The 26,659-nt window shown below is 45.4% G+C and overlaps 1 protein-coding gene across 6 annotated transcripts in view; it reads right to left on the reverse strand.

Moving 5' to 3' along the window:
* The window catches only part of EHBP1 (EH domain binding protein 1), a 1,903,610-nt gene that overhangs the window by 1,310,325 nt on the left and 566,626 nt on the right, over nt 1-26,659 (reverse strand). The window lies entirely within an intron of this gene.

Raw genomic sequence — 26,659 nt, forward strand, 5'->3', positions numbered from 1 at the left:
ATTCTGATCATTAGCCATATGGTAATTAATTTAGGTTGTGGGTGCCAAGGTTATATATAAAATATTTCATCTGATTAACAATGTATTAATAAGAGGAGAGCGGCAGGACTAACAGGACTAAATGGCACAACTGCCTGAGACACTGATCTAGGCATTGGATTCTCCACAACCACAACAGAAACAGCATGAATTTATTCCAGTGCCTGATACAGCCACCTAAACTCAGGTAACAGCATGGCAGCTTCTTTGTCAAGGGTGAAACTAGACCCCGCAGAGATGGTCCCTTTAGGTAGGGATGCAGGATGTGGGTTCTGCACAATTTTCCAATCTTTTATATTTTATCAGCAGAAGGTTGTTCCCAGAGAGAAATGTTGGTCAGCTATAGAGAGGGAGGCCTTTGCTGTGGTCTGGGCCCTGAAGAAGTTTAGGCCATACTTGTTTGGCACTAACTTCATTGCTCAGACAGACCATAAGCCACTCTTGTGGCTTGAACAGATGAAGGGTGAAAACCCCAAACTTTTGAGGTGGTCCATTTCCCTACAGGGGATAGACTACACTGGAACATAGACCTGGGAGTAACCATGCCAATGCAGATGTACTTTCCAGATATTTCCACCTAGAAAATGAAGACTCAACTGGGCAAGGTTAGTCTCCTACTCCTTAGGTTTGGGGGATGGGGGTTGTGTAGAAAAGTAGGATCTGCTACTATGGTTACCCCCGGTTTTTGCCCGATGCTAAGCTGTTTTCGACTAGTCTGACTGGGGTCCTGCTAATCAGGACCCCAGTCTATCGGCTTTCTCCTTAAACTGTTGTGTTCAGTACTTAGGTACATCCCAGAATGGATACTAGGGTACCCATATAAGTCCCTAAAATGTGGTACTAAGGTACCCAGGACATAGGTACCCCAGAGGTCTCCCATGGGCTGAAGCGATATAGTACTTCTCCGAATTTCACCATCCTAGGAGATTTAAACCTCCACTTTGACAATTCTGGTGACAAGGTGGCCTCCGAGAGAGGAAAAAGACGAGGCAGACGCACACGACTGGAGCTAAAAGAATAAATTAAGCTGCCCAAAGAAACAGCGTGGATAGATGCCAGTCTATGAATAACTTTTAACAAGTTTTAAGTGACATATACAGTCAGAACGGAATATTGAAATAAGTACAAACAAGGGATAGCTCCTTACAGCAATAAGCAGGGAGGGTGGTAAATAACAATCCCTGATGCCGGTGACCCCAAAGAAACGGCATGTCCTGAGGAAGGTGCGACTACATCAAGTGTCTACAGCACCGAAACGCGTCGACGCACTCTTTTCTTTTCTTTTGTTACGCAGAATCCAAGTAGGGTCTAGGAAGCGGTAGATACTGATCTATTAAGAGTACTACTGACTATACCATGTGCTAAGAGACAAAAGACCATTGGATCTAGACATTGGAGTGGCACAGAAATCCGGAGGCCACAGTGTAGGGGGTTTTTCTTGCATTATTATCTAGTACTGTTGTCCGATATATATGTTTTTTAATATGTTTTTTTAATTGTTTACTGTAACATATGAATTGCGATAAACAAATCTGTGCTTGTGTACAGCTTATATTGAATTGTTTCTAGACTGTTGATTTTAAATATATGAATTTAAACACTTTTTTGCTTTGACATTTTAACCAATTTATGTATGTATTAATCTTTTGTAGAAAAATTTTCCTTTTTGTTGATTAAAAGATTGTGAACGTTCTATTTTAGTGTGGAATTTGCTCTTTTTCCCCTTTCCCCCGTATTAGTATCAAACAATATGGGGAGGGTAATGTGGTGTTAGTTGTAATAGAGGTATAACTCCTCTGTGTGAAAGTTATACCCAGGGATTCCTTACAGACTGGTGGCCTCCGAGTTGGGACTTGATCTTGCAGCATACCAACTTAATCTCTTGAACTGTCAACCCACCCACATTAAGGGCCACCTCCTGAACCCTTATTTTTCAATCTCACCTATCTTAAAGTGCAAAACCCCGTCCCTTTACCTTGGTCAGACCACTCTTAATTTCTTTTAGCTGGCACATTCCAGTCTCCTACCGGCCCAAATTCGCCCCCAGCACTCTTGAACGTCGCTGGTCGAAATTAGCCATAGATGATTGGAGGCAACTTCTGGAACTCTCCCTTCCACCTAACGACCCCCTTACCCATACAGCAGACACCAAGTTTCCTGCTTGGATTAAGGACTCTCTCAACATAATCCTTCCCAAGAAACCCGCCAACACTTGTGGTGGGAAGCCCAAATCCCCTTGGTTCAACAACGACCTCCGTCTCTTAAAAAAATGGTGCAAAAAAACTGAAAGAGCATAGAGGAAAGAGTTTGCCCCCCAGAAAAATAAAGAATACAGCCACTCAATCCTAATCTACAAAAGGGCCCTTAAAACCACACAAGCCGCCTTTTTTGAGGAAAGAATCAGAGCCTCCTCTAGCTCATCGAGGGAAACTTTCCGCATAGTAAATAAACTCCTCAAAATTCCAGACCCCCCTCCCCCCTGAGGACCCTTCTGGGGATCGCTGCAATGAGCTTGCTGAATTTTTTAACGAGAAAATTCAAAACATCCTCAAGCTCCTTCCCCCTTCTAAAGCAGAATGCCCTTCAGAACCTTTTTCCAGTACACAGTTACAAAGTGATTTCTGCCTAAATTCATTCTCTCCTATTACTGAGGAGACTCTTCTTCCCATCTTTCTTTCTATCAAAAGCGGCTCCCCACTTGACCCAGCCTCACCGAACATTTTGATATGAGTTGCCCCTACCATCCTTCCCCCGATGGCCAAACTTATCAACACCTCTTTATCACAAGGTATAGTCCCCACTAGCTGGAAAAGGGCCATCGTAAAAGCTCTTCTAAAAAAAAATCCACCTTGATCCCGCTGAGCTGTGTAACTTTCGGCCCATCTCATTATTGCCCGGAGTCAGCAAAGTTGCTGAAAAATTCGTCAACCAGCAGCTTTGAGCCTTCCTGGAAGCCAGTGGATTTTTACACCCCTCCCAGACGGGCTTTCGCCCGGGCCAGGGCAGGGAAACCGTCATGATCGCGGTAGTGGAAGAGGCGAGAAAGATCCTCGATTCAGGAGGATCAGTGGCAGTGATCCTCCTGGATCTAAGTGCAGCCTTTGACATGGTGAACCATCTCACTCTGATTCACTGGCTCAGGGGACTGGGAATCTCTGGGTCTGCGCTTTCCTGGCTGAAATCTTTTCTCCATAACCGATCCTTCCAAGTTCTTGAGGGAACTTCTAGATCCCGCGTAACTCCTGTACATTGTGGGGTTCCCCAGGGCTCCTCCCTGAGCCCCACTTTTTAACATTTACATGTCCCCCCCTGGAGAAAATAGTCACTCCCCATGGTGTTAAACTTGTGACTTATGCTGAAGACACCCATCTTGTTGTCTCTCTCAGCCAGCTGGTCCGCCCCCCCGACAACCTTCACTCTTGCCTCCAAGACATATCCCACTGGATGGATAGCTCACACCTCAAACTCAACAGTGATAAAACTGAGATTTTGGTATTGGGCAACCAATCTCACTTCATACCGAAGACTCTGTGGCCACCCTGTATGGGACCTGCTCCGGCCCCAAAACAAAACATTAAGAGCCTGGGCATGTGGCTTGACCAGGATCTCACAATTAACACGCAAGCCAGGAAGACAGCAGGGGCCTGCTATGGCATCCTCCGGACCACCCACAAAAACCTCCCCTCCTCCCCCCGGACTCCAGGAAGCTCCTAATTCAGAGCCTCTTACTATCCAGATTAGATTATGGCAATTCTCTGTATCTTGGGGCTCCTAAGAAAGTCATTGTCAAATTGCAAGTAGTCCAAAACTCCGCAGCCAGGCTCCTAACAGGCATTAACAGTAGGAGCTCTGCAAAACCTGCCCTAAGATCGCTCCACTGGCTGCCCATCCAGGAGAGAGTACACTTTAAAACCCTTTGTACCACCCACAAAATCCTTCATGGCAAAGGGCCCCATATCCTAAAAAATCTGATAGGACCTCACAAAGCCTCCAGAAACCTGCGATCTGCACACTTACACCGAGCCTACATACCTAGGATTAAAGAGGCTCGCACAGGGGGCCGCCTCTTTTCCTATAACGCTCCCAAGCTGTGGAATTCTTTGCCCCTGACTTTGCGCGCCAAACCCAACCTTCTTGCTTTCCGTAGGCTCCTGAAAACGTGTCTTTTACCTTAATCTTTCACCTTCATTCTGTCAGCTCACTCACTAGAGCTGGGACGCTCACGGGCAGCCATGAGCTTTATAAATCCTCCTTTCATTTCATTTCCTTTCATTTCATTTCTATATCTAGGGTCACTGCACTTAAAACCTATAAGCCACCCCTTGTCAGGAATGCAATATGTTTTAATTTCATTACCTGCAATAAAGAACTAAACAAGGCTAAGTACCTTTTGAAGTGTCAAAATCATCTGCGAAAAGATTTTGCCCCTGCAACAAGTTCCTGATCTGCATCTTTCTAGAAGGTGTTCAGGGACGATTTAGCAAAGGAATTCAAGATGGCCGCCATGGATTCGATACTGATCTCGGCACGGTCTAGCAGTTGGTGCGCGCGTGAATTAAACTGGACGCACTTCAACTGCGTTTCCTGAGGTGACCGGTAGCGTCTCTCCTGAGCGCATGAAGAAAGAAGAGTTTTTCCTGTCAAGATAATCCGAAATTCAGAGTCTCCAGTCTGCGCATGTGTTGCAGAACGTTATCGTCGAGTGTAGTGTTCCTGTCAGTTGTTACTGACGAGGTCGTGAGTTTTGTCTTTTGCTCCTTGCGAGTTTACTTGTAAATCACTTGAGTTCTTGAACAGGTCAAGTTCTCTCTCGAATATAATTTATCTTCTGCCCTGAATCGACAGACATTCAATTAAAAAAACTATTTGAAGCAATAAAATACATTATTTAAAAGGTACCTAAAGAGTCTAAAAGCTAAGATCGACTAGAGAAGGAAGTTATATCTGTAATAAGAATTCAAACTTAAATATATATTCTAATAACTTGGACAGTAAACCGTTTGAACTCTCAATGGAAATTTACTTCCATACAAAGACAGTTCGTTTCTTCTACAATTCCAACTGGAAGTCTCACAGTCAACATATTAAAGAACTTATTACATATAGACTTTCGTCTACCAGATAGAGGCATTTCCTCAAGATTCAGTCAAGTAAAATTCCAGAGATTGGTATTAATGCTGCAATTATGAATTGTATTAGGAATCAGTTTTGAGATAAGCAGAAGAGTGAGTCCCTAATAATTGTAACCATATGTTTTATAGGTTTCGCACTTGTGAAAGCCTGTGATTCCATGGGTTGCTAAAATAAAAAGCAGACGCGCCTGATCTGAAAAGTCTCTCTATATCATCCCTTTCCCCCTCACTAATACTTGGGATGGTTTTAAATCTTTGTTCCAGGGTATTTGTGGGAGGGAATGTGGACATCTCATCTGCTCCTGAGAAAAATAATACAGGTACTTGACACCCCTAGAGCAGACCTTTGCAATTCTGAAGACAGGATGGTTGGTTCTAAGTGAAAGGGTGCCCCTGCATGAGCAGGACACCCATCCAGCCTACAGAGTCCATTCTCCCGGGTTGTCAGTGAAGCAGCCATACACTATATAGGAGGGGCACCGCGTAATTACACAATGACCATCTCGAAAGCGGATGCAACTAATCATCATATTTGGTATCAAACAGGTTGGAATCATACCTTAAATGGTATGGGAGGTATGATTCCAAGCACTGGAGGAGATGCCCGGTAGGCTCTCAGTGTTCCCAGTCCAGCCTTTTTGACCCGGACAGCACAAAATGGTTGCTGCCGACCGGAGACACAATTCTGCCCTCCTGCTGCTGAGCAAAGCTCGAGCGGGGGAAGGCAGAACAATAGACATCCTGTCACAGGAAGGGGTGACCACCTCCCAGTCAGGATTTAGTATATTGGGATGGGGTGGGTGCACTTGCCAGCGCCACTCATTCGGCATGAGGGGCACATTTGGTGTCCCTGTTCATAGTCCAGTTCAAACCAGTCCTGGGAGCCGTTGACTCCTGCTCTGGCATGAAACAGGACAAAGGACATGGGAAGGTATTCCAAAAATATCTTTGGGTTCCAAGTAGCCCCAACCTCGAGCATCTCCAGAGATCCGAATCTTCAGCCACACCATATCGTAGCCTGTATCTTTTGGTGAGATGCTTGAGGTCCTCTCGCGACTCCAGTGCCTACGGCCTGGGAGTCCATTTGAGGGTCACCTTTGCTTCTCTTAGGCTCCCCTGATTGCTCGGACCTGCATGACTCCGCTGCCTAGGGTGAGTCCTGTGGACCCTGTGGTCTCGACATTGCTCTTTCTTTAATTCCTGCCCTACTTGCCTTTGCCAAGGCTTGCTGGAGCTCCCGCCGGACACAGACCACTCAGCACTCCACATCCTTCGGGGTACAGCTCGTGTACAGCTCCTGATCCTCCTCAGCATCACCTGGTCCTCACAGCTGAAGACTGAAGGTCATCGTGATCCATCCTGCAACACCCGACATCGGAGGGCATTCGTCTTCCAAGTCTTCTGGTCACTCCTGAGTGAAATAGACTCTGTACCCTCTGGTTGCAGGTACCTCCCATCAAGAATCAATATTCAGATTCCACCGGACACTTTCTCCTCTTCCAGCATTGCACTTTCCTTCATTGGGTTTGACGGCGGTTGAGACACCACTTCACACATATGCATCCGACTTCCCTGGTGTAGGTAAAGTGGGTGCTAAGGGTGGCTCTACAAATTTCTGTCTTCCACAGGGTTTCTTCAGGGTCCACTGGGAAGGGTCCTTAATCTTTAATAATCCAACCTCGACTTACACATAGAGTTGTCCGGAGCACGCGTCGTGTTGCCACACCGCACGCGCTCTCCGTGGGGTCCCTATCTACTTACCTTGAGTGGTTCCTTAGGGTCCCAGCATTTCTACGTCCTCTCGACACTCTTGACCCGAGTCGCGGTTCTTATACCATTTTCTTAGTATATGGTTTGGTCCCTCTCTGGGGCCACTGTGTATTTCGTGCTATTTACTGTGTTTCTTTGCTGAAGTATTGTGTGCATTGTGCATATCTCCGGGTGGGAGATAATTCTAAGTGTTAGATAGTATTATATAATAAATACATATTTTTATAAATACTTTGTGTGGTTCTTTTTCACTTAATCAATACAAGAAGATTGCATTCTGGTAAAACAAGATGCTTTACACTTCTTCTGGACTAAGCCAGAAGGCTGCTCTCCACAGCTACCACTTAGAGAGCTTTCTAAGGTTGTCTAAGACCTCTTAAATCACCATAAGGGTTGTCTGGACTGTTGCAAGGTGCCCGCTTAAATTAGTTGACAACATACACCAGACCAGCTTCTCACATTATTGTGCAGCGGTTGGGATTCAAGCCTGTATTGTTTTACCAGATGAATCTTTGTGTTAATTAACTGAAAAACCATCACTAATACTAGGCACATATAATACAAGGTTAGAATAAGTAAGTTCTACTGAACTTAGGGTTGATTAGTTAAGAGTTAGCAAACTCTTTCTCCAACCTCAGAGAGTTTAGTTCCCACTAGGTTATGTAGGTGCAACACCACACCACACTTAGTATGCCTCCAAAGGAGATGCCAGGGGCTCTCTGACTATTAGATACAGTGAACCTTTGTTCCAGGAACTGAAAGCAGTGTGTGCCTCTAGAAAGTTGAAGACAGGGAAAGGCGCATACACTCAACGCCCACTAGAGGTGTTACTGTTAAGATGACCTCAGGAAAACCACAGGGTCAGATGAACAGGAAATAGTGGATGGGGCAGGGCATGAGGATAGGACAGGAGGGGAGCCCCTCTTTGACCTAGAATCTAACCATGACCAGGTGGAGCCTGATGACTCCCACCTGGATAAGTCAGACCTCCCAGAGGAGAACACAGGTTGCAGAGAGGATGCCCCATTTGATCCTCCTCTGCAGAACCCAATGCCTCAGGACAGTCAGCAGGGACCTCCATTTCTAATAGAAGGGGGAACTCTTTGGATAGGGAGTACCAGCTCCTTGAGCTTGAGAAAGCTAGGCTTAGGCAAGAGCAGTTGGCCCTTGACAGATAGTCCCTAGAAGTCCAGACGGCTAGGAAGAAATTGGAACTAGAGTCCCATGGTGGCAGCAACAGTGTCCCTAGAGTTAAGGAACATTCCTTTGAACATAGGAACCTGAACAAGATTGTCCCTCCCTACCATGTTGGGGATGACATCCACAGTTGGATAACTACATTAGAGAGAGCCTGTAAGGTACAGAGGTTCACTCAAGAGCAGTAGGCAGCTATCTTGTGGCTCTCCTTTGCTGACAGAGGTAGAGATAAGCTCCTCACTGTTAGAGAAGAGGATACTGATAATTACTCAGTTTTGAAAAGTGCTCTCATTGAGGCGCTTGGCTTAATCACAGAACAATACAGGATTCAGTTCAGAGACACCCAGAAAGCACAGACCCAGAACTGGGTAGACTTTGTTTATAGTGCCTTTAAGGCTCTGGAAGGTTGGTTACTTGGCAGCAAAGTGCATGACTATCAAGGATTGTATAATTTGATTATGAGGGAGCAGATCCTTAATAATTGTCAGAACCAGCTTTTGCATCAGTACCTGGTGGACTCAGATAAGACTTCTACCCAAGAATTGGGAAAGAAGGCAGATAATTGGGTCAGAACCAGGGTTACGCAGAAAAACCAGAACAGTGGTGGTGACCAGAAGAAGCAGGATGCTTCTAAAGCTTAAGATAAAGGTTGGGACAAGGGCGAAAACAAGAAGGAGTCTTCTCAAGGGCCCCAAAAACCTGCATTAGGGCTGTCACAATCCAACAAGGCAAGAAGAAATCTTGGTGTTACTTTTGTAAGGTGAAAACCTATTGGACAAAGGAGGCTGACTTTCCAAAAGCCAAGGAGAACACTCCTACTACCATTGCCCCTAAGGCAACTGCGCCCCCTAGTACAGGTATAAGAGGCGGTGCAGGAAACAAAGGATTAGTAGGGATAACCTTGGGTTCTGAGATGAGTCCTGACTTAGTCAGAACTCCAGCTCAGGCTGTGTTGGTGGCACAGATCTTGCCATCTTTGGGAGGCGCTGTTGAGCCCATGGCAAGATGGCCTCGCTCTAGCATAGCTCTGCCGGCTGGGGAAATCAATCAGACAACACTCCAGGCCATGTGCAGACATCGAGGGCTCAAAAGCTAAGCAAAGGAAAGTGAGTCACCCCTGCGCAAATTACCCAGGAAAAGAGCGGTGAGAGCACTTGGGGCACAGCATAATTTGAGCTGGATAGAGACGACTTGGGGGAAATAGCGGACTCGCATGGGAATCCATAAGGTGGCCCTGGGAATAAAGTGCTGGGGGGGAACTGAGCGGACCGCACGGATCTCCACAAAATACCTGACTTGGCCGGGTGGCCAATGTGACTTGTGGTTGGGAGGCGAGGGAACGTGGCTGTTGCAGCAGACTCCCAAGAACGCTGTACCCAGGTGGCCGGAACTTGCAATCCGTGATAGTGGATTGGCGACGACGCTGCTGACCTGCACCGTGCCGGAGCAACGCAGCTAAGACTGCCTGGACGGGTTCCCCTTGAGGCCTGAGACTGCATGGGTTTTCAACTAGACCCGACTGCTGCGATCATTGGAGGTGAGGCTGTGCTGTTGGGCTGGGCCCCCCACACGTCTGATGTTGAGCTGGGCCTTGGTAGTTGCATGGCGGGGATTGCGCATAGGCCCACATTGGTGCTGCCGGCCCTCTTGCTCCTCTGCGGCCTGGTCCTATAGTGTGCCGGGCCGCGTACTGCCCTCTGGGGCCCAGGACTGACAGCGACTGTCGAGTGACTGATGCTGGGCCTGCAAAGCTCCTAAGAGCGCAGTGAGCCATAGCGCGACCCATCCTGCTGAGGCCCAGACGCAGCTGCGCTGCAACAGATGCAATACAACAAACCATAGTGCATCAATTCACCAAGCAGGCCACTAATCATCCATAGCCTATCAGAGAAAAGATTAAGGCTGCACTGCTATGCAGGAGAGAGAGGTCACTGGCACTCATTGGTCTGGTTGGGAAGGCATAGATCTGCTGGGGACTACCCTGGCACACCAGACTGGTAAGACCAAAAGCTATATGAAAGCATGCGGAAGAGTGTACCCAAGAGGATATTACCAGACTCCATTGAGACGAGACAATAACTGACACTCTGTTGTAGTGGTGGCAGGCAGGGATACTAGAGGCCTTAAATCACACTACCTGAGCTGCTGCAGTACGACCAGCACTACAAGTATACATTCTTGCTGGGATCTGCTCGGATAAATGATTCCAAGATGCATCTTCTAATTAGGGGACGTCCCTCAGTGCACAGCTATCAGGCCCAATTGGGCTTGTGATTTTAGAACAAAAATTAAACTTTCCGAAGACTTCGGTTGCAAATGTAACGTTTATTTCACTTTATTTTCATCTTCCAAGATCCTCAATTCGGATAACCTACGGGATTACAAGCGGAGGTCTGCTGGTGTCTACGTCTCTCGATAACGGAGCTGAGAAAAGAAAAATCAGGGAGATGCTTTCGATAAAACAAGAAAAGAAAGAAGTCATTTAGAGTACATGAAAGGATCCTGCTCTATGAACTGTTCCAGTAATGTATAAGAAATTCACCTGGCAGCCCACCGCAACTCCTACATAACGAAAAAATAATTAATGGATACTAAGTTATTTTGGATTGTTCCTTCGCGTAGAAGTTGATATATACGATAACCAGCTGGCTAATCACAGTCAGTATTGAAGTCACGTCCTTCTTGAATATTGGATATCAGGATACCAATACAGAGCTTATACTTTTCTTGGGAAAGATCGTCTGTTCTGCAAAAAAAGGTCCTGAGGAAGGTGGTCTCATCCCACCGAAACGTGTCGACCTTGCGTGATAGATCACATAACATCTTGTGACCCCTCAGACACAGAATAAAGAATGAATGTAGAATGTATGAGAGAGTATGCATGAGATAATGGTGTGAGTGCCTTAGGTTTTTGTTCTCCGTTTGGTATTTGTATTTTTATTTCTTACATGATGAATTATATGTCGTATTTTGTAAAGTGATCGTTATGAACCTAAAGAAATTTTGCAAAAAATAAGAATTAAAAAAAAAAGAAATAAAAATCATAGATGTGAAAAAATGATATGTTGTCACCTTGCAGGCTTTTGTTGAAAGTATATAGTCTGTAATTTGTGGAATTAATTAGGTCATGAGGGAATATCTATTTGGTATGTAATTGTGTTCCTCTCTTTCCCTGACCTTGAAAGTACATTTAGAGGGGGGGTCCCATATTTATGTAGATACCTCAATTCGGATAATCCATCATTGTTTTTTTTCAATTATATATAACAATCCCGATGCATTTCGGGCATCAGTGTGTCCTTCTTCAGGGGACCCATGGCCAAAGGTAAATCTGAAAATCTTCAAAAAGGTTGTGCCGCTAGTTCGACCACGAGTGGCCGTGTAGTAGTTAAAGCACGCCCTGTGTCAATGGATGAACAAGAGTTTGTGGCAGACTTTAACGAGAAACCGTTCTATCTGTAAATTGTGCCGGGCGGGACGCCAGAAAGGTAATCCACGTCAGATAAGACATAGGGAAGACACATAGCCAGCAGTCACACCTCACCTTCGAATAAAAAAAGTATGTAAAACAACGCAGAAAGCCCATTCCGATTCGGAGCAAGACCCGCCATCGCAGTTGAGCAGCTCCATGGAGATTACCCTGCAGGCCATACAGCAAAGTCTTCTGTCCATTGATGGGAAAAAAGACCCCTAAACGCGCACGTGGATAAAAAGGCGTCTAAACTGGAGAAGCCCAACGGCAGGCTCAACGAGGCGGAAACACGAATTTCAACCACAGAGGATGAGGTGCAAAAAAAGGAGTAGGAAGCAACTACACATGGCTAAAGAACTCACCATCATCCAAGCAAAGAACGAAGATTTGGAGGCGCGCATAGGCGTCTCGTAATCCACGAACACTGGGCGTATGGAAAATTATGTGGAGGAAATGATAACAAGAATATTTGGCAATGAAGATCCCTCTGCTGTGTTTGTTGTGGAATGAGCGCACAGGTCCCTGCAAGCGAGGCTCCCTCCTGGGACCCTGCCACATCCCATAATAGCGAAACTATTAAATTATAGAGACAGAGACACCGTATTACGCCTATCACGAGTGAAAGGCACTATTCAATTTGATGGAAACAACATTTCTTTTTATCCAGACTTTACAATGTCAGGGCAGGCTGCAAGAATTGAATTTGGTTCTGCCAAAAAGAAGTTCCAGGCATTAGGTTTGAAATATGCCATGCCGTACCCAGCGCGGCTAAGAGTTGAACAGAATGGTCGCCCCTTAATTTTCAATAACCCTAAAGCTGCCATGGACTACACTAAAAAGGTAAAGCAACCAGGGCCATCTCACATGAATGAAGATGAAGAAGCAGACGCTCACCGCTCCCAGGACGAATAAGGGTCCTAATTCCTTTGCATCGGCAGATAAGTGACAGATACTGTAATTGAATATCTCATGCTTAGAGTTAACAATGATGTGGCATTACCGCTTCCACTGGGGTGTGGGATACACAGGGTGAGCGCAGACCTCAGAGGCGCAAGAGACGCCCACTATTAAAACTAAGCTGAACCAGATGTACTGGGCCACAAGGGTCTTTCCTTAGTCCCCTTCGGTTAAGGAAGGGTAAACGCGTTCCAACGCCCACTAAACAGGGCAGACCCCAACTGTGATTGCATATTTTGGTTACATTTTGCCCCTCTGTGTACAAAATGGTGGATAATGTTAAACGGGAAATGTTTTCTTGTTGCAGGGTATGGCTCTGGCACTGTTACCTTGCTGGAGTGGGTGGGGGAGTTTAAAGTTTTATGTTTTTTAATCTCCAATCACCAAACGCTTACATAGCCTCACTACACCTACTCTGTCGGGAAAAGCTCTCACATGCACTGCTGACATACGCGGACAGGTAATCTACACCACTCCAGTATAAAACAAAATGCATGCACAGAAGTTATTCACATGGAATGTGCGGGGACTAAACAAAGCTAAAAAAGTCAGGCAGGTCTTTGCTTACCTTGATAGGCATCAGATAGATGTGACATTCATCCAGGAGACACACCTCATGCCCGAGCGGCGGCGAACATCGGATCGCGCTGGGCACATGACTAAAAAGCATCCTCTTACTCCCTATATTCCAGAGGAGTGCTCATACTAATACGAAAAGGTGTCCCCTTCATCACCACTCACACATATTCCGATGACCAGGAGAGGTATGTCATATGGTAGGGCAACTGTAGAGGCACACATATAACACTAATAAATGTATATGGGTCTAATATAGATGACCCGGAACTGTATACCACTATTTTCACTAAACTCTACAAATTGCAGCCTTCCACAATCATATGGGGAGGAGACTTAACATTCTGCTTGACTTAACCATGGACAGATCTGACTCCCAAGGTTCCTTAATCAAACATGCACGTAAGGTTCTCACAGATGGAATGACAGCATGGGATCTCACTGATATCTGACGCCTTAGGCACCCCAACACAAAAGAAGGTACATTTATGTCCACTGCATATAATATGTGGTCAAAACTAAATTATTGGCTGGTGACAAGGACAACAATCACATGGAAAGATGAGATAACGCACTTATCTAAAACACTTTGACCACTCCCCCGTTTTGTTATCATTAACATTGTCTACTGACACCCCACACCCGTTTCAATGGATAATGCAGTCCTCTGCTCTTACGGACCCGCTCTTTATAGACAGGGTGCGAAGAGCAATTATACAATACTTTAACGAAAACGCTGGAACTGTTGAGTCTGCAGAAACGCTGTGGGAAGCATTCAAGGCTACCATTAGGGGCAGCTCTATTTGCCTTAGTACGGTGTGCTGAAGTCCTTGCGCAATCGACTATCCCAACTAGAACAAAAACTGGAGCTTAAACTAGCTTATGAAAGTGATCCCAGGCCACAGAAGCTAGCGGATATTAAAATGCATCTTAAAGAGTACACAGAAACAGCAGACCAAGAAGTTAGATATCTATCTAAGCGATGGGTAGCGAGAGTATATGGGGAGGGCAGTAGACCGAGCTGCAGCCTAGCCGCTAAACTTAAGGGCTCTAGAGACATCCCATTTATCCAAACGCTTAATCAGGTACGCGGGTACATACATCCCCAGACATACAGAAGACCTCTATGGACTACTATGCAGGACTATACGGACATAATGAATCCGCGGGTGTCGAGGAAACAGACGCTTATCTAAACGACATAACATTGGCTTGGCTGTCTCCAGGCCAGAGGGAGGTTTTAATTGAACCACTCACAGAGGAAGATGTGGGAGACGCAATTCGAACATTGACTAACGGCAAGGCGCTGGGTGGGGACGGAATCACGGGGGAATTCTATAAGGCTTACTCTGACTTACTGACACCTCACTTACTGGCCATGTACCAGGAAGCATACCATAAGAAACAACTGCCCTCCTCTCTGCGAAAAGCTCTCCTAATACATTTATTAAAACCTGGGAAAGAACCTGAACATGCAGATTCATACAGCCCGCTGTCCCTAATAAACACGACGTAAAGATCTTAGCCAAGATCATTGCTTCCAGGCTTCAGCTGCTGCTCCTAGCCCTGGTACTGCCAGACCAGGCAGGTTTTTTCCCTCGCGATCTACCACTTATAATCTGCGTACAGTTTTTGCAGTCCTGAACTAGATAGAACCCACACTGCCTGCGGCGGCTGTGTTTTCAGACGCTTTTAAGGTCGTTTGATCCGATACAATGGACATACATGTTTACAGTGCTGGCCAGAATGGGAATGCCACCAGCTTTCTCGAACTGGATTCAATTGTTATACACAGAGCTCACAGCACGAGTCCGAGTAAATGAAATAACATCTGAGCCAATACACATATGCAGAGGAACTCCCCAGGGCTGCCCATTATCCCCAATACTATTTGCCATAGCTCTAGAGCCCCTAGCTTGTGTTATACGCCAAAAACACTTGGAAGCCCCGCTAGGATTTAATCTCCAACTTCTGTTGATTTCAATATATGCAGATGTCATGATTGTGTACCTTAAAGACCCAAGCACACATTTAGAGCCCACACTAAGAGAGTATGTTAAGTTTGGATGGTGCCCAGGCTTAGAGTAAATCTGTTATATTCCTGCAGACTCGAGCAGTCATACCGCACAAAACAGAATTTCCACTGGTGTGGTGCATTTCATCCCTTAAATATTTGGGAGTTTGGGTAGACAGAGATCCAGAAGTGGTCATCAGGCTAAACTACGGCACTGCCATCACAAAACTGAAAGAACACATAGCGCAGTGGATAAGGCTTCCCTTATCGCTAGCTGACAGACTAGTGCTAATAAAAATGGTAATCCTCCCTAAATGTTTATATTTTTTGTTAACATTCCTATTCCTCTAACATTGGCATTTTTTTAAACATTGCAATCCTGCATGGTAACTCTGACCTGGGCAGGCAAACAACCCAGAATTAGCTGGCAGACCCTCACTCGCCCATATGCATTGGAGGATTTAATGCACCAGACGTATATTTATATTATCTATGCGCCCAAGCCCACTTTGCTCAATAGTGGTATCAGCTTCACAACTTTATTGCACACATGGCGGTCGAAGCAGATGATGCATATCCAATTCCTATCAACTCTGTGCTTTTACACGAGGGCAGAGTGATGAACCTCAAAACTGCTAGCCCATTGGCGAACACAATCAGAGCTTGGAACACACTAGAAACACGTGCGGACAAACTGTCAGTTTATGTAGATAAATTGCTGATGTTGTGTCACCCATCGTTATCAGTCACGAATGAGGCAGGAGCACTAGCGATATTACATGAGGCAGGTCTCCACACTGTGGGGGATGTCTTCCCGTCTGTGGAGTTCACCTCAATAGATAAATTCACCAGAGGCCGCCCAGGCAACCTGATGCAAAAGTTTGTATATCATAGGCTAAGAACAGCCATGAAAACGTTGTATCCCAGTTTCCCCAGGGATCCACCGAAGTTGCTGTTGCTGCGTACTGTGCTAGGGTGCAAAGACAAAAATAAATTGTACAAAACTGCGCAAAAGGAAATGTCTAACCCAGAGGATAGTTCCAGGGAGAAATGGAATGTAGTGTTGAATACGCAACTCACGGCTGAAGACTGGGAAACATGCTTTATCTTACTAGATAAACTTACTTTCAATTGCAATTTAAAGATCACATACTTTAAATATTTGCAACAGGCATATTACACCCTACTACACCGGAAGTAGGTCTACTGGTCAATACCTGGGGGGCACCGTGAGCTGGTAGCAGTCGCTGAATATCAATCTGCTGGGGCGGGAAAAAGGTACTGCATAAAAAGGGCTGGTTACGTGATATGTCCTACTGTAAATCACAACTGGAGACCTATGCAAAAGAACTGCCTGAAACTTCACGACAGCTAGATTTCTGGGCCCTTTTTGACATTTATAGGCTAAGTGCAAATTCAGAACTAACTGACTGATTATATACAAATTTGGATGTTTTATTCCATACTGTGATTACGAGCATGTGTTTTTAATTGCAAAGCGGTAGTAGCACCCCATGATAAAGAAGCGAGCTATGTAATTCTTACTATGTCATATTAGATGGTGACTTTTTACACAGTTATTGCTTATGTTTATATGAAATACTTGCCAACGCACTGTACAGCTAAGGCATATGCCATGTAATTTGAACATGTGCAGCATCGAAATGTGCAATTGAAACCAATGTCAGTTGTTTATGAAAAACCAATAATAAAAAAAAGTAGATCTTGCCACCTTTCTTGTCAGTCACAGTACCTGGGCAAGTACAGGCAGCAAGCCGCCTTTGATAAATGGAAAGGAGGCTATGGCCTACAGGTTCACAGGTGCAAGTGTCACTCTGGTGTCAGAGAATCTTGTTTCTCCTGACCAGATAATACTTAGTCAAATGTACCAAGTGACCAATGCTAGCAATGTCATGACTGATCATTCCTTGGCAGTAGTTAATTTCAGCTGGGGAGGGGTAACTGGGCCTAAATAGGTTGCTGTATCTTCAGACATCCCTGTGGATTGTTTGTTGGGCAATGATTTGGGGACTTCAGCCTGGGACTCATGTAGGAATGTTGGACATCTCTGCAACTGTGTTTGCTGTGACCAGGTCACAAGCAAATAAACTTTCCACTGAGCAGGCCATGGATCCTGGAACAATGTTCAAGGTGCCTTCCGAAAAGTGGAGCAGGAAGGGTAAGGCTGTGCCCTCCCCCCCAGACTCAGAGTGAGGATCAGTCTCTTGAGGGAGAGGATCAGAGACTCTATGAACAAACAGCCCCAGATAACCTGGAACCTGATCAGGTTGAGTTCTTGGGGGCGGGGGGCTCTTCCAGAGCAGACTTCTGAGTTTGTAGCAGAAGACCGGCCCCTCTCTTGAACCACTCAGACAGCAAGCTGCTTCTGAGAATGCTGGGAATGTCAGAGGGTCCCACAGGACCTACTGCTAGACCAAATGCATTTAGGAAGTCAACAAAGCAGATTCTGAGCTGTCTCCAAGTCCTGGATGGTGTCGGAAAAGCTGCCTTGACGTTGCGTCCACTGGAACTTGCAGTCTCATTGCAGAACACATATATGCCACCTAGCTTAGTTGATCAGGAGGATACGTGAAGCAAAGAAGTCTCCGAGCACCTCTCACAGTGATTCAGGACCAAGTCTGAAATATAGGAATGTCTTGGCCTTGTTTCTGAGGTGGAACATCCCTGAACTCTACCATGTCCAGATTGCCCCAATGACTGGAAGCTGCTGCAAAGGAATCAGATGTGGCTTGGCTTGTTTATAGTGAAACCTAACAATATCAAGAGTTCCACTGTGGTGCGGAAGTGGTCCATGACTGATTGCAACAAGCTCACCTTCCAGATGCCAGTTGCCGAGATATGGGTTTACAAGGATTGCCGACCTCAGAAGGTGAGCAGTAACCATGACCATCACTTTTGTGAACACTTGAGTGATGGTGATAAGGCCAAAAGGGAACACAGAAAACGAAAAATGCTCCTGGCCCACACTGAACAAAAGATAATGCCTGTGGGACTGCAGGACAGATATATGAAAATATGTGCTCTCCCTACTCCCTTCCCAAGTCCAAAAACACCACCCAGTATCCTGGGTCAAGAAAATGCACAATCTAGGCAAGCATGACTATTTTGAATTTGTCCTTCTGCAGGTGCTAAAAGCGAAGGTCCAAGATAGGCCTGAGGTTCCGGTCCTTTGTGGGGATAGGAACATAGTAACAGCAACAACCCTTCCTCTTTCCCAGTCTGCGACACATGGAAAGCAGCAGGTGCACGTCCTGTAACAAGATGTACAGATGATCCTCCAAATTTCATTCTAGAATGAGGAGGAGTGGGTAGAGAGATGTGATGGAGCAACAACCGGAAGTAAATGTTGACTCTTGCCCTCTACTGGTTGGCATGCATCATTAAGGGCAAACTAAAGTGGATTGCTGCCTGTTCTAAGGGGGGGGCAAGAGTTACAAGACTAATGTCCCTGCTGGCCCACATACTGCCTGACAGATCCATGTCCACAACTTCAAAAGGATTGGGTTTTCTGCTGCATCACTGGCTGGGATGGCTGATGTGGAAACTGTTTGGCATGGGTCAACAGTCTCATTGAACGTTTTGTAGCTCTACCAACATCATCATCAATACCCTAGGGTGCATCCTGTTCTAGCTTAGGATCACAGTCGGAACCAAAAAGATAATTGAACCTCTGCCTGAAGTTGCAATGTCCTAGATGCAAAGGATTAGAGTCAAGGTGTGTAAGAACGAGCTGGAATATTGTCATTTTGTAGCACATCCACTGAGCATGATCCTATGTCTGTTCAGGGTCCGATACTGGCATCGGCAACCACTCCTCCTGGGTGTCCATACTGAGTTGGTAATGATGTTAGTGGCAGGAGCCAGTGTGGCTTGTGGGTCCAGATTAGAAGTCAGCAGCGGAATCAGTACTGCCCTGGTGTTGGCTCTAGGGGACGAGTGGAGCTGGTAAGGAACTCGCCAGCAGTAACCCAATTAGAGGCCCCTTGGGATTCATCGGGCCTAAAGGCGCAACAGAAATAGTCGGAAGTACACTGAAAATGTGCAGGATGGTATCTTTGAAAGCCTTGAATTACTGAGGGATCGACGATGCCCTGGGAAATTCAGGAAATGTCAGGAGCAACTCAAGAATCTGTTCCGTGGCAGGAGACTTTGATGGAGTACAACTTGTATCGTGACTCTCTCGCACCTTCTCTTTGGAGCCGGTGTCCGGATGGGGTCAAGTCCTACTTCACTTAGTTGTAACTGTGTATGGACTTTGAATTGCCAGGGGCCTTCGAACACTAATTTTAATAGTCGCAGGAGCAGCCACAGGACCTTCAGGTGCATGACGGTGCCCTCATCACACGACTTAGAGTCATGTCCCGAGCCCAGACAGCGAAGACATACCATGTGCGGGTCCATGACCAACATTTGCCTTCTGCATGGCTTGAAACCTTTTTTTCATTGAGGACATCATTTCCTAGCATACTGTGAAACCATTTGTAAGTCCTTGGAAAACTGGCAACATTGGAAGAGAATCTGCATCATAAGGGTCATCTATTGCATTAAGGATTATGAATTAATAAGCATTAATGTGAGTAGGTTTGGAAATCTTTCAGCCCAGATAAGGCCTTAAGAAATTATGAATGATGCTGATCAGTCGTCAGACTTTATCTTTATACCAGTGGTAGACATGGTCATGCTGGTGGTGAGTAAGCTTTATTTTATGTTTTATTTATTTTATTTTTATTTAAAAGGTTTTATATAGCACTGCTGGACCCAAGAGTATCAGAGCGCTTTACAAGGTAGGTAAACATATTAAGATAAAATTAACAATGTGCACAAAATTCACAAGGGATAAAACATTGAATTCAAATGGGCGATGGGGGCAAAGAAACAGAGAGATAATTAAGGGGACGATGAATGTTGAAATTTAAGAGAGATGGGGGTGTAGAGAAGGAAAGTGAGAATATGAAAAGAGGGAGAGGGGGTGGGTAGAGGAGTGAACAAGAGAAGAGAAAAGAGTGAACAGGGTCAGAGTCAGTAACATTAGGTACCCCAATATTTGTTGAGAAGAAGTACTTTGAGTCTTTTTTTGAAGAGAGGGTAAGAGAGGCTGCAGCGAAGATCCTTAGGAAGAGAGTTCCAAATCGTAGGAGCATTACCAGAGAATGCACAGGATTGGGTCTTTTTACTTTTGAGTCTAGGAGGGATCAGGACAAGGGAGTTAGTGCTCCTCAGGGACCTGGAGCACCCTGCTTTTTGTAGTTTGATTGAAAGGTAAGAGGGGGTGTTTTGGTGAAGAGCATTGTGTGTGATACAAGCAATCTTGTAGGTGGATCTTCCTTCTATTGGGAGCCAATTGAGATTTTTGAGGACGGGAGAGATGTGGTCAAATCATTAACAGTCAGAAATAAGTCTGGCAGCTAGGTTGAGAACAGATTTAAATCGGTGCAAGATGGGTGCCAGCAAGTGTGGCGTTACCATAGTCAATCCTGGAAAGGACAAGCGAATGGACAACGATTTTGAAATCATCAGCTGGAATAAAAGGTTTAATTTGTTTGAGGTGGTGAAGGGTGAAAAGAGCACTTTTGGCTGCATTTTTAATGTGTGGGATGAGATTAAGATTCTGATCGATACTGATGCCTAGGGATTTGACAGAATGGAAAGGGAGCAATTAAGTGCTTTGATATAATTGATCCAGAGTTGCATGGGAAGGGAATTGTTTTTGGGAGTGAAAAGGATGATTTAAGTTTTTTTAGGATTCAGTTTGAGATGATTAAGATGGAACCAAGCTTGGACTTTAAGCAGGGTATCATTGAGGTGAAGGATGTCATTGTGGGATTTGATCTTGTAGTATAGTTGGGTATCGTCGGCATAGAGGTGGTAACTGATTTTAGCTTGTTTGAGAATGAGGGTGAGTGGTGCCATGAAAAGATTGAATAGGGTTGGGGAGAGGATAGACTCTTGAGGGACACTGAGTGAGACAGGTTGAGGTTTAGAGAGGCAGTGACTGAGCTTAATTTGTTGTGATCTATTTTGAAGGAAAGAGGAGAACCATTTGAGTACAGTGCCTTCAAAACCAAAGCGATCTTTGAGAGTATTAGGAAGGGTGGGATGGTGGACAGTTTCAAATGCATCCGAGAGGACAAGGAGGATTAGTAGTGAGGATTCACCTTTGTCTAGAGAGCGATGAATGTCATCTGTAATATTGAGCATAGCAGTTTCGGTACTGCATCCCTTTCTAAAGCCGGATTGGAAAACGTCAAGGAGATGGACTACTAGAACAAATATACTAGAAAAATGTGGGAAGTAGAGAGAGTACCTCACGGTCGTAACACCCGAGGGGGTTGCTGGGTTTAGCAATACCCGGTCTACCCACTTCTCATCATCGGTTACTCTCTCTACGTGAAGTAAGAAATGTGCACACAAATCTAGTAGTACACACAGTGAGAATAGTGAGAATAGTGACAATGGAAAAAATACACACAGTACACAGTGAGTGGATTCAGACAATACTGTGACAACATATATACATACTAAGACCCCAGACAAACAAAGCTACAGGTAAGTAAAACCTGGAGAAGTCTTGCTGGCCGTCTTATTCCTTTATTCTGATGCTGCAAGACCTTCCATTAAAAATGGTTTAATTATATACCACATCCTCTTCTTTATCAAGCTTGATAAAGAAGAGTGTGTAGAGCTCTCTCTGCTACCGAATCGGGATTCTGAAAAAACACAGGTAATTCTACCTTTTGGTTTATATGAAAAGGAGTAATTACTTTAGGAAGGAATTTAGGACTAGTTCATAGAACCACTTTGTTACGGTGTAATTGTAAGAATGGTTCTTGCATAGTAAAAGCTTGAATTTCACTAACTCTTCTAAGAGAGGTAATAGCAATGAGGAAGGCTGTTTTCCATGTGAGAAATTATAATTCATATCTGTGTAAAGGCTCAAATGGGGGTCCCATGAGCCTAGTAAGAACAATGTTTAGGTTCCACACTGGAGACAGTGGTAACCTAGGAGGAATAATTCTTTTTAATCCTTCCATGAAGGCTTTAATAGCTGGTACTCTGAACAATGACATATGTTGTCTGTTTTGTAGGTATGCTGCAATGGCTGCAAGGTGTAATCTTATAGATGAATAAGCCAGACTACACCTTTGTAAATGAAGCAGGTAACATGTAATATTTTGGATGGAAGCATCCAATGGATCAATTTGATTATTACTACAGTAAATGGCAAATCTCTTCCCTTTAGCTGCATAGCAAGCTCTAGTTGTAGGTCTTCTGGCTTCTTTAATAATATGAATACAGTCTGGTGGTAGGTTAAGATATCCAAACTCTAAGACTTCAGGAGCCAGATTGCCAGATTCAGTTGGTTTGGATCTGGATGTCTGATGTCTCCATGGTTCTGCGTTAGCATTTATGGTGTTAGAGACAGCTTTTCGTGTGGAACTAGAGAAAGTTCCAACAGCGTGGTGAACCACGGTTGACGTGCCCACGTGGGAGCTACTAGTATTATCTTGAGAGACTGTTGTCTGAGCTTGCGTACTACTAGTGGTATTAGTGGGATTGGCGGAAAAGCGTACGCAAATCTGCCTGACCTATTCATCCATATTGCATTGCCCTTGGACAACGGGTGTGGAAGCCTGGCGACGAAGGCTGGGCATTTTGCGTTTTTGTTTGTGGCAAACAGGTCTATGTCTGGATGACCCCATTTGTAAAAGAATGGTTCAAGAACTTGTGGATGTAGTTCCCATTCGTAAATTTGTTGTGTCTGTCGACTTAACAGATCTGCTATCTGATTATGAACTCCTGGAAGGTGTTGTGCGAGCAGATGTATGTTTTGTGGAATGGCCCACCTCCAAATACTTTGTGCAAGTTGCAGGGAATGTGTGCCTCCTTGTTTTTTTATGTAGTACATGGCTTTCATGTCGTCCGTCCGGATTAAAACAGCTTTATTTTGTATGTGTCCTTGAAAGGACTTTAGTGCTAGGAAAATTGCTAACAATTCTAGGTGATTGATGTGAAGGACCTTTTGTTGAGTAGTCCACTTTCCCTGAGTTGGGTGGTGGAGCAGATGTGCTCCCCATCCTGTTAGGGATGCGTCTTTTGTCAGTACTATCTGTGGAACTGGCTCTAGGAACTGCCGCCCTTTAGATAGATTTTTGGTGTTTCACCATTGCAGAGAGCGATGTGTGCGGCTGTCCACCAACACAAGGTCTGTTAGTTGTCCTAGAGCCTGGTTCCACTGTTGTGCTAGACATTCTTGTAGTGAACGCATCTGCAGTCTTGCATATGGCACAATAAAAATGCAAGATGCCATCACGCCTATTCGTTTCATGAACACTCTGGCTGCGAGAGAGTGTTGGTGTTGAAATTTTGTGACTAAGGTTTGAATGCTCTGTATCCTTGCTGGACTAGGATACGCTAGAGCTGTAGACATGTTTATTGTAGCCCCTAGGTATTGATGTACATGAGAGGGCTGTAGATGCGACTTGGTGTAGTTCATTGTGAATCCCAAGTCGTGCAGTGTTTGAATGGTCTGCGTCGTGTGTTGGACACACTGATTGAATGACCTGGCTTTTATGAGCCAATCGTCTAGATATTGGTAGACATGGATGTGTTGTCTTCCGAGATGTGCTGTTACTACTGCTAGGTACTTTGTGAACACTCTTGGTGCAGTTGTGACCCCGAATGGAAGGACTTTGAACTGATAGTGTTGTCCTTCCAGTACAAACCTGAGATACTTCCTGTGAGAAGGATGTATAGGAATGTGGAAGTAGGCGTCCTTTAGATCTAGTGTTGTAAGGAAATCGCCTTGTTGCAGCAATGGGAGCACTTGTTGCAAAGTGATCATATGAAAATGATCTGAGTGTATATATTGATTGAGGGGCCTGAGGTTGAGAATTGGTCTTAGTGTCCCGTCCTTTTTGGGTATTAGAAAGTACAGCGAGTAAACCCCTGTTCCTTGATGTTGTAAAGGGACTATTTCTACTGCGGTCTTTTGAAGAAGTGATAGTACTTCTTGTTTGAGCATCGTGAGATGTCTGTGGACATTGGACACTGTCTGGGTGATATGTGTGGAGGGGTAGCTGTAAGTTTGAGACAATAACCATACTGGATAATCTGTTTTACCCACCTGTCTGTTGTTATAGCGTTCCAGACAGGTAGGAACTGTGTTAGTCTGCCCCCGACAGGAGTGGAATGCTGTTGGGGGAGCAGAGGCAAGTCACTTGTTTGTGGGGGAAGAGGTTCGATTGTTGTTATTCCCTCGACCTCTTCCCTTATTATTGTTGCCTCTTTAGCCTCCTCTATAATAATCTTTACTAGAGGATGTTTGTGTGTTGGCTTTGAAGGAAGCTGAACTGTCTGCTCCAGCTTGTTTGGAGCCTCCTCTATAAAAGGAGCGTCAAAAGGAGCGTCTAGCTTGGGTGGATTGTAAAGCTCCCATAGACTTGGCTGTATCTGTGTCTTTTTTCATTTTTTCCAGTGCTGTGTCTACCTCTGGACCAAACTATTGCTGTTGGTTGAATGGGGCATTTAAGATGGTAGTTTGCACTTCCTGCTTAAATCCTGAGATGCGTAGCCACGCATGACATCTAAGTAGGACACTAGTGTTAATAGCTCTAGGTGCAGTGTCTGCTACATCAAGAGCGCACTTAATTGAGGCATTAGAAATTAATTTGCCTTCTTGTACGAGGTCATTTGCCTGCGCTCTGTATTGATCAGGAAGATGTTGTAGCAATGTTTCTAATTGATCATAATGAGCTCTATCATATCTTGCAAGGAGGGCATGTGTATTAGCTATACGCCAGGTATTGCTAGCCTGGGCAGCTATCCTCTTGCCTGAAGCATCTATGACCTTAGACTCTTTAATATCAGGGGGTGGTGCCTCACCTGATGTCTGCGAGTTAGCTCTTTTCCTAGCATTTGACACTACTAGGGAATATAAAGGTAGCTGTCCTTTAATATAGGCAGGATCTGCAGGAGCGGGTCTGTATTTTTTCTCTATTCTAGGGTTTAAAATCCTAGCACGTACAGGATCTTTAAATACCTCAGGGGCATGTATAATAACACCTTTGATCATAGGTAGGATCTGAACAGATCTTTGTGATTGTTCAAAGGTATCTAATAAGTAATCCTCTTCTGCCTCATCTGAATGCATTGTGACTTTATGATATGTGGCTATCCGCATATGACAGATGCATTTCCGCGCAGCGTTCACGCGCAGCGGTCGCGCCCCATGCGTGCCGAAAGTGCGCCAAAGGTAAGCCCGTCTACGCCCGTCCGCGCCTGGACCGCGCCCAGCGCCAGACCCCCCGGTCCTCGCATAACCCACTCCACCCGCATTTCATATGACGCCGCCACCCTCCTTGCCCTTAACCCCGGATGGACACCACAATGCTGCGTAGCTACCCCAGGACACACCCAGGGACCATTCGCCTGCCTCTCCTGCAAGTTCGCCTGCATCAGGACCCACGCCAAATCCCCCTCCTCAAAACACAACTCCGACTCTAACCACCTGAAATGCATCCTACTGAATACCCGCTCGGTCCACAGACACGCCACTGAACTCTGGGACCTACTCGACACTGCATCGACGGACGTCGCATTCCTTACAAAAACCTGGATGAACGCATCATCAGCCCCCGACATCGCCATAGCCATCCAGGACACCTTCAAGATCATCCGAAAAGACCGCACCAACCAAACAGGAGGAGGCATCGCCATCGTCCACAAGAACACCATCCGAATCACGACCAGCTCCGACGATAACCTCGCGACCGCCGAACACCTTCACTTCCAGATCCACACCGACCCCAGGACCACACTTGGAGGCACCCTCATCTACAGACCACCAGGAACCCGCACACAATTCAACGAAGACATCACTGACTTCATCAGCCCACATGCCCTCACCTCCGAGAACTACATTCTACTGGGAGACCTCAACTTCCACCTGGAAAAGAAAAACGACAGCAACACCACCTCCCTCCTAGACAACCTGGCAAACCTCGGACTCAAACAACTTGTTGACACCCCCACCCACTTAGCCGGACACACGCTCGACACTATCTTCACCTCCAGCAAACACATCTCCTTCGATCACACCACAGCTCTACATTGGACAGACCACAGCTGCGTTCACTTCAGCTACAAAAAGACCACGTCCCACATCCCACCACAACCTATCCCTAGAAGAAACTGGAATAAAATCACCACCGACCAACTCTTCACATCGCTTAACTACAACCCCCCGCCATATCATCGGACCCAAACCAAGCTGCCACCATACTCACACAATGGATCACCCACAGCGCTGATGAATTAGCACCCTTTAAAAACCACCAGATCAAACAAGATAGCAAAAAGGCCCCCTGGTTCAACGATGACCATAAGAAATCCAAGAAGCTATGTTGTACCCTCGAGAAAACCTGGAGAAAAAACCCAACCACGGACAACCTGACCACCTTCAAAGACGCCATCCGCAAACAC

This window comes from Lissotriton vulgaris, chromosome 6, assembly GCF_964263255.1.
Source record: "Lissotriton vulgaris chromosome 6, aLisVul1.2, whole genome shotgun sequence".
NCBI lineage: Eukaryota > Metazoa > Chordata > Amphibia > Caudata > Salamandridae > Lissotriton > Lissotriton vulgaris.